At 44.7% G+C, this 14,151-nt stretch overlaps 1 protein-coding gene across 1 annotated transcript in view; it reads left to right on the forward strand.

Moving 5' to 3' along the window:
• Positions 1 to 14,151, forward strand: part of nck2b (NCK adaptor protein 2b) — an 82,036-nt gene that overhangs the window by 20,222 nt on the left and 47,663 nt on the right. The window lies entirely within an intron of this gene.

The following is a 14,151-nucleotide window of genomic DNA, read 5'->3' on the forward strand; positions in this document are numbered from 1 at the left end:
ATTACAATAACAGTGTTTGAATAAAAGAGTTTGAATAACAGTGTTGTCATCGCTCTGCTCTACGTGCAGTTGCGAGGTACGGCTTGCAACGAGAATTAAAAAACGTCAAACATTATTGATATTTGCACCTCAGAGTCCTATGTTTGCTGCTAGTCTTTACAGACATTCAAGAAGCCTATTGGAACGTTAGGTTCTGATATGCTGTTGATTAATATATCTGCATTATTTTATCCCACTTTATGCTTTGCTCTTGCCGCTTGTTTTACACAGATTTTATGTCTTATTTCTTACTGATGTAAAGCACTTGAACTGCAATCCCCTGTATGAAAGGTGCTATACAAATCAAGTTTATTATTAGTCCTTTCAGTAGAGGAGGAGGAGGAGGGGGGGCTCATCCAAATTCTACTGTCCTAGTTCTGAGAGAGAAAGTGCTGAACCTTTCTAAGGGTTAGAGAAATCCAGCTGCTGCCCCAAATTACCTTTGACCTACCTTCCTTCCTGCTTTGGCTCATGGATCTTGCCCCCCTTCCCCCTTCCTCCTACTGCCCTGGGATATCAGGGAGCCTTGACTACTGGACCATTTCAGCGTCATGTAAAATTGCATCAATACCAAAACGATCCGGTCGTTTTTTTGTGACCATAAGAATGGTCACGCTGCGCATTTGTGGAAGAGTTTGAGCCATAGATGGAAAACAAGTCAACTTTATCAACCCCTTACAAATCAGAATATAGATCCGTTTCACTCCAGTGTTTACAAACATTGGCAATGTAATAAACAAATATTTTACGGCCACAAAACACAGCGAATACAAGTAAAACAACGACTCATATTTTACCTGTTGTGAATGAATGAATGAATTAATTTAAACGGATGTTAAAATACACACAGGATTTAAAACCCAATTTTTTGGAATTTTTGGGGAATTTTCTTCATACTATTCACATTGTCAGTTGACTTGATACAGTTTAATTTGGTTGCTGTACTGTAACTATGGTATTAATTAACAAAGTAAAAAAATATATATATATATTTTTTTTTAATCTAAATTCAAACATGTTACTTTCGGTTTCAGAACCGGAAGTTAGGAACCGGTTCCTATTAGAACCGGTTCTCGGTGCCCAACCCTACTTACAGGTCAGTCAATCAACTACAGAATGGAAACATGTCTTTATTCCCATTTTCTGTTACTGCTGGTCGTGTGTGGATAGGATTGATTTTCTGGACCACCGGGATGTGGCGGTGTGACGTCTCTTGTTGACCGGCCATCACAGCGCTGTGTGAGACGTGGGTCACAGCAGCAGCCTGACTGAGACTTGAGTGTCTGTGACCGTGTCTGTGCTGAACGGGATCACATTCAAACCCTCGGCCACATATCCCAGAGCAGAGCCCAGATCCCAGAGCGGATCCCAGAGCAGATCCCAGAGCAGATCCCAGATCCCAGAGTAGATCCCAGAGCAGATCCCAGAGCAGATCCCAGATCCCAGAGTAGATCCCAGAGCAGACCCCAGATCCCAGATCCTGCTCGGCAGCGACTGATGGACCAGATTAGTTATATATCCTTATTCTGCAGCAGTGAGTGAGTCCTTCACTTCAGGGAAGTGTGTGTTGTTGTCTATCTGTCCCCTTACCAAGTGAAGTCATATACAATTAATTTATACTATTTTTTCTGTTGATCAATGTCTCTCTCTGTCTATGTCTATGTCTCTCTCTCTCTCTCTCTCTCTCTCTCTCTCTCTCTCTCTCTCTCTCTCTCTCTCTCTCTCTCTCTCTCTCTCTCTCTCTCTCTCTCTCTCTCTCTCTCTCTCTCTCTCTCTCTCTCTCTCTCTCTCTCTCTCTTTTTCAGTGGACTGACTCAGAACACTGTGACCTCACTATGGAATCACCGTTATGATTCATATTTTACTGCCAGTACTAAGCTACAGGACAGGCTAATATATCTCTCTTTCTTTCTCACACAATAGATGAGAGATAAGAAGATAATTAACTTTATTGACCCCTTTGGGGAAATGCAGGCGTCATAGCAGCATGGGAGAGGGGGGAGGGGGATACAGGTATGGGCAGGGTAATAGTACTAGAAAGACATACATATAGGCAATACAATTACATCTGAATATAAATATGAGAAACAATTAACAGTAAACAACATAATTACCTCTGAATATTAAAATATTAGAAAAATAAACAGTGTAAACAAAGGTGCAGATGAGTGTCTGTCTGTATGCTGTATCGATTATATTATATGTTGCAATAATAAAAGATTTTGAATATGAGTAAGAGTAAAAGTGTATTTGAGTATATTTGATAACCGGCTGTTTATGGGTTTTTCTATTAGCTTACCTGTTGACCAAGAAGTGGTCTGATGAAAGGTACGGACACGTCACCGATACATACTGGCAGATTTGGGCTTAACTCATTGACTGACACGCTGTTTTTCCATCTTTACTCCCTGGCGCCAGCGTTTCAGACCATTTTGACGATGTTTGTAGACCCATCGTATATTCTATATTATAGCTATGAAGACATACTATGGCTCATTTGAAATGCTTATATTTATACTCCCAACAGGGAACAAACCGTTTATTTCTACATGCATCCATTTCTGCGCAATCCCAGGCTAAAGAGTGCAAGTTTCCCAAAAATCCATGCTCATTTTCTAGTATCGCGTCTTTTGTGAAGCATGCGCAGTTCGTGCTTGTTGCTCGACACTTATAATAATAATAATAATGCATTTTATTTATAAGGCGCCTTTCAAGACACTCAAGGTCGCCGTACAACAATTTAAAAACAGTTCATTAACAATCACAATCCATTTAAAAAATTAAATCAGACATACGCCTGCCTAAACAGGTGGGTTTTGAGGTGGGTTTTAAATGGGATGATGGAGTCAATGTTCCTGATGTCGGGGGGGGGGGGGAGTTCCAAAGGCGGGGGGCAGAGCTCTGAAGGCTCTTGACCCCATGGTGGACAGACGGGCTGGGGGGACGGTCAGGTTGATGGAGGAGGCAGACCTGAGGGACCGGGTGGGAATGTTGATGTGGGGGAGGTCGGACAGGTATGGAGGGGCGAGGTTGTGGATGGCCTTGAATGTATGGAGGAGGATCTTGTAATCTATGCGGTGTTTAATGGGAAGCCAGTGTAGTTGGCGTAGGATGGGGCTGATGTGACTGATGACAGGGGTTCTGGTTATTATACGGGCAGCAGCGTTCTGGACCAGTTGGAGCTTATGGAGGAGTTTGTGGGGGAGACCAAAGAGAAGGGAGTTGCAATAATCCAAGCGGGAAGTGACGAGGGAGTGAACCAGGATTGCGGCGCTGTTGGGAGTGAGTGAAGGGCGGAGGCGGTTGATGTTGCGAAGGTGGGAGTAGGCGGACCGGATGGTGTTATTGATGTGGGAATGGAATGATAGGGTGCTGTCGAGGACGACACCCAGACTCTTGACCTGGGGGGAAGGGGGAACACCAGGGTGCTGTCGAGGACGACACCCAGACTCTTGACCTGGGGGGAAGGGGGAACACCAGGGTGCTGTCGAGGACGACACCCAGACTCTTGACCTGGGGGGAAGGGGGAACACCAGTTTGTCCTTCATTTAAGAGTAGGGATGGGAGGGCGGCTGGGTGGCGCAGCGGTCTAAGCGCTCGTCACCAACGCGTGAGACACCGGTATCGAATCTGGCTGTCGGCGTTGCCTCCGGCTTGGGCCGGCCGTCATACTGACTCAATTGGCAGAGTCAGCGGGAGGGGAGTCGATGGGTGGTAATCTGGTTGTTGTAAACAGAGACTCCTACAGGTCGGTCAGGGCGCCTGCACAGCAAGGACAGGAGATGTCGAGGGTAGTGTGAGCTAGGGGTGGGAATCACCAGAGGCCCCACGATACGATACTATCACGATACTTGAGTCACGATACGATAGTATTGCGATACTAAATATATTGCGATATGCTGATTATTGCGATATTAATATTGCGATATATTGCGATTTATTACCTTTTTTCAACTGCAAAGTAAAACTTTGTCAACATGTTTTATCTAATAAAATAAAGTTCAGTCTGTTCATCTCACTTCAATAATTTTTATTGCAGAACATGGTATTTTCTCAAGCAGACAGATGTAAACACTGTAATCTGTGTTGCATGTACCAGACAAACTGAACTGTTTGTATTAGTCATATTCCAACTTAACTGAATGCACATGTGTGCGTGTGTGTGTGGACTACTGTACTATTACAGGTATTGAAATGAACAATACAATTTTTTTTTAATTCTTTTTAAATACATTTTTTTATATCGATACTTGCCGTCCCTGTATCAATACAGTATCGCCAAGTATCGCAAAGTATCGCGATACTACTACGTATCGATTCCCCCCCCCACCCCTAGTGTGAGCCTCCCACACGTTACATCTCGCCAATGAGAGTCCGCGCTGGCGGGTGAAAAGAAGTGGCTGGCTGACTCTGCAGTATATTTATCGAGTATAAATAAAGATTGAATGTATCGGAGGGGACATGCGATAGATTCTTCAACCCTCCCTACAACCGATCAGTGGGGGGCACATGCGAGCAACGATCAAGACAGGGCAGGGGGGAATTGGCACAACTCAATTTGGATGGGAGAAAAACAGAAAAAGGAGAAAAAGTGGATAAAAAAAGTGTCCTGCAGTTTATTATACAACAAATCAAATGATGCATCTGAAGCTGAACGAATTATACTCATGACATTAAAGGTGCTGTATGTGGTATTTTCTTGTTTGTTATCTATATCTGTACATATCACTTACCTACTCTTACTAGTTACGCTGCTGGCCAGTATGACTTAAGTTACTACCATAGTGTATTTATACCTGTATCACACATATTAATACTACAACATACATTATGATTAGCACTATTAGTCAGTAGTACTAATTTATATATTTTATACCCAGTTTAATCACCTGTACATTGTATGTTACTAGTGCACTTTACTGTTACATTTGCACTCTGGTCGGATGCCAAACTTCTTTTCATTGTACTGTACTTGTGCTGTATGATGACAATACATTTGAATTTGATCTCATCGTAATCATCCCCTTTGCTAAACAACAGGACCTCACGCTGACGGGTAATAACACGGTCCAAATGCCTACTAAGGCGTGGGCTGGGCTGGCGGTGGTACGGGGGACTTTAGTGTTCTCTGTGCCTCCATTACAATATATCCCTACCCCCCCCCCCCCCCCCCGGGCCCCTGGGGAGAATCAGAAGCCAAGAGTGTGGTGTTGCACGAGAAAACAAGGCCACTCGGCCTCCGGGAAGATGATACTGCAGGGTGCAACCTTGCTCCGTCAGCCTTTTCAGTTTTCTCAGTAAACTGACCTTAAAAGTGAAATATGACAATGTAACGTGTAATGTTATGTAATAACGGAACACTGCAACGGTATTTGTGTCGTCTTACGAGGGTTGGGCACTTTGTGTGCATGACGCGAGAATAAAATAATCAATCAAATAAAAAACCTGACCACCCCCCACCCCCCACGGGGGTAATAAAGTTGATCTCTTTTCAACAAGGCAACAGATAATGAAAAAAAGGCCAAGTGAAAGCCAAGCACCGGGGCGCTGATCAGCCACGCTACGGTTCAGTGTGGAAAGAATGACGGTCTACTGCATGGGGTGGAAGGAGGCTTATGTTGGTCGCGGCCCCCTGGGGCCCCAGAGAGCGGTAGCTGTTCTCAGCATCTGTATTCCAGGGTCACACAGGGCAGCAGTGAGAGCAGCATTATCTGAAATTTTAAAAATAATAATAATCTAACCCTAACTAACCTTACTGTCATGCACTTGTCCTAATATACTAACCTACACTGTAGCACTAGACACTTTGATGAACATTGTTACTCAGCTGATAGAGTTGTGCTTAGGGATGCACCGATATGAAAATTGGCCGCCGATACCGATTGTTCAACTAACACTATCGGCCGATACCGATACTGATATTTGTATATTTGTATAAGTATTTGTAATTTTTTATTTTATTTTTTTTTAATGAAACTACTGTATATTTGTATGTGTATGTTTGTATTTGTAGGCCTCTTTACTTACTTAAAAAAAGGAAACATCAAGAAATATGTTTATGGTATCACTATCTCTCTCCCAGTATCGTCTTGCGGCCTGCAGAGGGATACTATTTTCTCAACCAGAGCTTTCAACCAATGCAATGGAACCATTCTGGCGGCCTGCAGCGGGATACCATTCTCTCAACCAGAGCTTTCAACCAATGCAATGGAACCATTTTGATTGACAGTCGATTCGGCCAATTACTCCACACCGCTAGCACCCACCTCCTGCTGTCCTTACCACCAATCGGCAAGCGTTTATTCATTTTCTACTTTCGGGCATGCCGCCATTGTTCTGTTTGCGAGAGCAGAACACACTTAACGTAGCTACGTTAGCTGCCCGGCCCGCCGACCGGCGCTCCACAGCATGACCAAATGAGACATAATGATTTTACTGCAACAAATGTTATAATAAAACAAAGCCTTTCTATACATTTGTCTGGTTGAAAACTTTATTAACAGATTGCAGAATGTGTAGTTGGGTACGGAATGAGCAACGGAATGGAACCGAGCTATGAACGGACTAACGGAGTAATGCCTTGTTTACTGCTATCTTCGGGTAAATAATATGCTTGTTATTGAACGTGTAACACTAACTATATAACGTTAATGCCACAAAACTAATGTTTGTGTCATTTTAACAGCGGATACTTTCTTAAATGCCATCTTCCCGAGAGAGGGTGTTGACGGGGAGTTGTGTTATTAATAGCATTGAACAGCTAACCGAAAGCTAGCGTTAACTATTGTTAAAGGTTTAGCCATAACGTTACCTTGGCTAAAGTTGGGGCTATTCATAATGCAGCAATAATGGCTGCAGACCTGCAAGCAAAGTACAGCAAGTTGGCAAAGGAGTATTCCAACGCAAATCACATTTTCACCAGTAACGTTAGTCTTGCATCTCCCGGTAGCTAATGAACGGACTCGGAGTAATGCCTTGCTGCTATGGGTAATAATAATATGCTGATGTTATTGTCCGTGTAACACTAACTATATAACGTTAATGCCACAAAACGAATGCCTTGTTAATCATAAGTAGTTACTTTGATGCAGTAGCTTGTGTGTGTGTGGGGGACGGCGGGCGTTGTGCAGGTAGGTCGCGAGTGCATTTTTTTTTGCCTTTTGACGCTACACAAATTGATGGTTATTTATCGGCGACTGCTATCGGCACATTTGAGCTTATCGGCCGATAGCAGTCAACAAGGCACTTATCGGCCGATACCGATACCCGACCGATATATCGGTGCACCCCTAGTTGTGCCCTTCTTCCTGATGACTTGTCGTACAGAATTTGTAAGTCGCTTTGGATAAAAGCGTCAGCTAAATGACTAAATGTAAATGTTAAAATAAGTGGTCTACATGTTAAAATAATAGCTCTATGGGCGGCTACGTGGCGTAGTGGGCAAGGCGCTCGCCACGAATGCGGAGACGCTGGGCTCGCCTGTTCGAGCCCAGCGCTCCACATTGCTTTCAGTTTAGCTGGTCGTCCGTACTAATACACATTGGCCGTATTAGGGGGTGGGAAACTGATGGGTGGGGATCGGGCGTTGTGGACAGCGACTCCTACAGGTTGGTTGGTGCGCCTGCGCAGTAGAATCAGGAAGTGTCGGGGGCAGCGTGAGCCTCCCACGCGTTACTCCTCGCCACTGAGAGATCGAGCTGCGCAGGTGAAAAGATGCGACTGCTGTTACCTCAACTACCGGAGGGGACTTGTGCTATATATGACTTAGTCCACATTGCAGCCGGCTTGTGGGAGGCAAGAAACAGCGTCCGTGACAGGGGAGGGTTGAATTGGATGATATGAAATTGGGATGGGAGAAAATATAGAAAATGGGAGAAAAAGTGGATAAAAAAATAAATAAATAATAGCTCTACATTCTGACAGCCATCACTGATACTGTAGATTGGATAAAGCGGGAAGGGATACCAGAAAATTAATGTTCTGTTTACTGCAGAGTGAAGGGACCCATGTTACTGGCCAGACACTCTATATCAGTGATGGCCGTTGTAATGTAGAGCTACTTAACACTTATTTTTTTTAAAAGATACCACGTACAGCACCTTTAACATCCCACAATAAGCAATTTATGACATATCATTGTACTTTAAGTTGTGTGTATATTTGGTACATCCAGAGGCAAGGACGTGAATCAAGGATTTCTTAAAGAATCCTTCATGTGAATCGGTCCTTAAAAAAAAAGGTCTATGACATCATTCCTCACTGTGTGTGTGTGTGTGTGTGTGTGTGTGGTGGTGACTCAGTCTTTCATTAGCAAAGTCGCACGGTCCGTTTCATTATTCAAGAGCGGAGTCCTCTTAAAGCCCCCAGCGTGACATCACTGTGACATCAGGGAAGCATGGGAAAGACTTTGCAATTGGCAAACGCACACATAATAAGAATGCACGGACACTCGCGGGGTCTCACACGTGCGCACACACACACACACACACACACACACACACACACACACACACACACACACACACACACACACACACACACACACACACACACACACACACACACACACACACACACACACACACACACGTCACACACACACACAAAGCTAAAGGGTAAGTCAACATCTGCTGCTGGACCATCTGTGCTCTCTGTCGGTGCTCGCTGCTCTCACTGCTGCCCTGTGTGACCCTGGAATACAGATGCTGAGAACAGCTACCGCTCTCTGGGGCCCCAGGGGGCCGCGACCAACATAAGCCTCCTTCCACCCCATGCAGTAGGCCGTCATTCTTTCCACACTGAACCGTAGCGTGGCTGATCAGCGCCCCGGTGCTTGGCTTTCACTTGGCCTTTTTTTCATTATCTGTTGCCTTGTTGAAAAGAGATCAACTTTATTATCCCCGTGGGGGGTGGTCAGGTTTTGGATTTGATTGATTATTTTATTTTCGCGTCATGCACACAAAGTGCCCAACCCTCGTAAGACGACACAAATACCGTTGCAGTGTTCCGTTATTATTACATAACATTACACGTTACATTGTCATATTTCACTTTTTAAGGTCAGTTTACTGAGAAAACTGAAAAGGCTGACGGAGCAAGGTTGCACCCTGGCCTGCAGTATCATCTTCCCGGAGGCCGAGTGGCCTTGTTTTCTCGTGCAACACCACACTCTTGGCTTCTGATTCTCCCCAGGGGCCCGGGGGGGGGGGGGGGGGGGGGTAGGGATATATTGTAATGGAGGCACAGAGAACACTAAAGTCCCCCGTACCACCGCCAGCCCAGCCCACGCCTTAGTAGGCATTTGGACCGTGTTATTACCCGTCAGCGTGAGGTCCTGTTGTTTAGCAAAGGGGATGATTTCGATGAGATCAAATTCAAATGTATTGTCATCATACAGCACAAGTACAGTACAATGAAAAGAAGTCTGGCATCCGACCAGAGTGCAAATGTAACAGTAAAGTGCAATAGTAATATACAATGTACAGGTGATTAAACTGGGTATAAAATATATAAATTAGTACTACTGACTAATAGTGCTAATCAGATGTATGTTGTAGTATTAATATGTGTGATACAGGTATAAATACACTATGGTAAGTCATACTGGCCAGCAGTGTAACTAGTGAGAAGGGATATACAGATATATAGTATCTACAGATATGTAAAAAGGATTATGTGCAGCCAATCCATATTGTACAAACTCCGAGAATAAATATATATATACGGTATATTCGGTATACCGATGCACCCAGATAATGTTCTGCAGTACTTTTAATTGACCTATCTCGAGCCATGCACTTGACCCTCCAGTCAAAACTGTGAAGCAATGGTCGTGATTGGAGGATCAAGAAAAGAGGGCATGGCTTTAGGTCAGGTTGCATGCTGGCGAGTGTGTTATTTGTATTTGATTAGGAGTTTGTGGGCTGCAGGTTTGTGTGTGTGTGTGTGTGTGTGTGTGTGTGTGTGTGTGTGTGTGTGTGTGTGTGTGTGTGTGTGTGTGTGTGTGTTCTTGCACACATGTGTATGTGTGTGTGGGCATCTGATTTTCAACCTGGTTGTCGATTGAGCACAAGTAACTGACAGATCACACAATATCTGACTGCATCTACATAGTTTGCATCCTTTGTACATTTGTAATTTATGTTGATGTAGATAAATCATCAAAGATGTGTCTTGTGTGTAATTTTCCGAGCAGCTGACAGGTGTGTTTTTCATCCTCCGAAATCTTTGATTTTACTCCTTTAAGTCTCCCTGGAGCCATATTCACCAAAGCCTCCTCAAAAGTAGGGAATAAGATAAGATATTCCTTTATTGATCCCCTTCTGGGGAAATCCGGGCATCATAGCAGCATGGGGGGAGGGGAGGTACAGGTATGGGCAGGGTAATAGTAGAAAGACATAAATATAGGCAATACAATTTGATCTGAATATAAAAATATGAGAACAAATCAACTAGAATCAGCCTCAGTCTTATTAGTGTGGTCTTGAAGACTAGAGTTGTTCCTAGTGAAGGAGGCCATTTCCACCCTACATTGTAAAGCGCTTTGAGTCTCTAGAAAAGCGCTATATAAATGCAAGTAAGTATTAATTATTATTACTAGTAGTCAAACTGACCACAGACCAATGCTTGCTAACGTCTGGGAAGCTTTACGAATATCGGGGGGGGGGGGGGGGGGGTCACTTTAAAAAGGTTCTATCCCCACTGAATGAATGAATGGCTCAACTGTAAAGCATGAATGAACATACTGTGTGTGTGTGTGTGTGTGTGTGTGTGTGTGTGTGTGTGTGTGTGTGTGTGTGTGTGTGTGTGTGTGTGTGTGTGTGTGTGTGTGTGTGTGTGTGTGTGTGTGTGTGTGTGTGTGTGTGTGTGTGTGTGTGTGTGTGTGTGTGTGTGTGTGTGTGTGTGTGTGTGTGTGTGTGTGTGTGTGTGTGTGTGTGTGTGTGTGTGTGTGTGTGTGTGTGTGTGGCTGTCTGACTGTCTGAGCGGGTCCAGGGAGGCAGAGTTCCTGCTTGTTTTGACAGGTGGTTAGTAGGTCATCATCGCCGAGGGTTGAGTAGCTGAAAGCAGCAGGCGTCCTGCGCGGCTCGGTGGGAGACGTAGCGGGAACACGTGTCTGAGAGGATCCGCCGGCACAATGCAGAGGCTACACCGCACTCTCAAGGTCACGCACCTATTTGTGTGCGCTCCAACACACAGACACACACATACAGAGACACACACAAACACACAGACACAGACACACACAGTCAAGTAGAGTCACTCGCTCAGACAGACACATGGTGTACTCACCTAGTTATGCACCCATTCATGCGTGTGTAAACACACACACACACACACGCACACACACACACACACACACACACACACACACACACACACACACACACACACACACGGCGAATTATTTATTTATGTGCTCATAAATTACAGGCATGCAAGGGACATAAACGGTGTAAATGCTGTGGGACACTAAGAGACCTGTCAGCTACATACTGTATGTACACTACTCTATTGACACGCAGGTTGAAGCATGCAACCGAATGAAGTAGATAGCATAACAGACTAACGGTGTCCAATTCAAGGACCCCCCCCCCTCCCACACACACACACACACTCACACACAGTAACATTAAGCCATTCAGTCAAAGTCAAAGTCAACTTTATTGTCATTTTCCTATTTGTGCAAGACATACAGAACATTTAATTAATTACGTTCCCCCTTCCCACGTGTATATAAAAATATCTAGACAATATAAAACACGAAAGTAACATATATAGGACACAATATACAACACACAATATACAGGACTATGTACAATATAAACAGTAGCTAAAATGAAATGAATGAGTGAATTTAGGCCTGCCACGATAACACATTTTGCTGGGCGATTAATTGCCCCCGAAAATATCGCGATAAGCGAAATTATTGCGACCGGTTAGAGAATTTTTTTGAGAAATTTATTTCCCAAAACTTTTATTTTGAAGCCCACCGACCGGACCGGAAGTATTGTTGTGATTATCCTAGCCGACAACTTGTCTCGTCCGGTTGTGTTTTTAGTTTTAACGTTAGCTACTAACGTTAGATGCAGCTACTACAGGCAATCAACGATGAGGAGGAAGCGTCAAAGCAGTATTATAATAGAATAGCTGTGGTGCGTAGGCACTGCAGCACGACTCGAAAACGACCCGTTATAATAAATTAATTCATGTTTAACTTGTCCCCGTCTCCAGTGCTTTGACTAGCCCCACCCGTTCATTGTAAACAATGATGTATGTTAATTGTATTAACGTTATTCTGTGTTATTCTAACGTTACACTACAAATATCGCTACTTGGTTTAAAAGGAGCACACTATTGAGAAATGTATTAAGCTATATGTGGCGTTGCTACTGCCCCACGGAGCTCCCGTGCTGTGCTCTGTAGTAACGCCAGCGGCCAACCCACACGGAGAGAGACTGCAAGGGGCACTGGTTCCGCCTCATTAAAACAAACGCGCAAATAGCAATTAATCGTGCCCGTCAATATCATTGCATTCATTTAATTATCGCGGCAATTAATCGATTTATTGCTTATCGCGGCAGGCTAAGTGAATTAAATAAAAGGGGTAAAGAGAACGTAGTGCACTTTCTATCAGCAGTAGTACATAGTAAAATAAAATAAAGTGGCAGTGAGTGAGTTAGTAAAGTGTGAGTGTGTCTGTGGGATGGTGTGTCTGTGGGGGGGGGGTCCTAATCCAGAGTCTGTGGGGGCAGAGTAAGAGAGGGGGAGAGCTGGGAGAGAGGTGTTGCTCGTGAGCGTTTATACTGACTTGGTTATACCTCTGTGACGGATGTACGGTAGCAACCAGATCAACAGTGCAGTCGTGTTTAGTAGAATACAGGCTTGTATGAATTACAGCCATATTATGCACAACATGTGCAGCAGACAGTGGCATCGATGTGAATCAGGATGCAAGACACACGGCAGGCGGTAGTTTTCACCATAGATTAGACATATATAAAGGCTAGATGACTCACCCGCGCTGCTGGCCAATGGAGACCGACGTTGCCACATGGCGGCCATCTTGCCACAGGCAGCACACCCACTCATAACATGAATGTCTGGTGCACATGTACTATTGAAATAACCATAGCTTGCTCAATTTTCAACCGATTCTCAAACGGTTTGATTTATATTAACGTCAGAGATGTAGTTATCATACTGCATACGTATAAATAATGGACTTCATATGAAAATTATTTCAACGTGTCCAAGCATCCGGAATCATAGCCACGTTAATAACGTTTGTAATAAACCAAACCGTTTGTAAATCGGTTGAAAATTGAGCACGCTATGGTTATTTCAATAGTACATGCACCATAACATTCATGTTATGAGTGGGCGCGCTGCCTGTGGCAAGATGGCCGCCGGTGAACTACGCTGGAGACTCCGCCTTGCACCATCTAGTTATATATATCTATGGTTTTCAGGGTATCATAGTAAAGACACACTACATGTTTTCAGGGTATCATCTGTGGCAGTCTGTCGTTCTTTCTGTCTTTCCTTCCTTCCTCCCCTGCCTTCCCTCCTCTTCCTTCCTTCCTTCTTTCTTCCTCCCTCCCTCCCTCCTTCCTTCCTTCTTTAATTTCTTCCTCCCTCCCTCCCTCCCTCCCTCCCTCCCTCCCTCCTTCCTTCTTACCTTCTTTTCTTCCTCCCTTCCCTCCTTCCTCTTTTCTTCCTCCCTCCTCCCTCCTTCCTTCCTTCTTTCTTCTTCCCTCCCTCCCTCCTTCCTTCCTACCTTCTTTTCTTCCTCCCTTCCCTCTTTCCTTCCTTCTTTTCTTCATCCTCCCTTTCTTCATCCCTCCCTCCCTCCCTCCCTCCCTCCCTCCCTCCCTCCCTCTCCCTCCTCTTAGACACATGGTCATAGTATGTCTGCGGTTACAAACACCAGCCCCCGGCCCCACTCCCAGCCCCCCCCCCATCAGAGTGCGGAGAAGATAGAGCGCTGAGTTTAATGGAGGCGCCGCAGTCATCTGCATACATTTCCCCCGGTCGCGGCCATCCTCCATCACCGTCGGGTGGTTCGGAGGAGGAGGAGGCCGTCGCGCCCAGAGCCTAATCTCTCCTTCCGCT

The sequence above is a fragment of the Notolepis coatsorum genome, assembly GCF_963971535.1.
Source record: "Notolepis coatsorum genome assembly, chromosome: 1".
NCBI classification, from domain to species: domain Eukaryota; kingdom Metazoa; phylum Chordata; class Actinopteri; order Aulopiformes; family Paralepididae; genus Notolepis; species Notolepis coatsorum.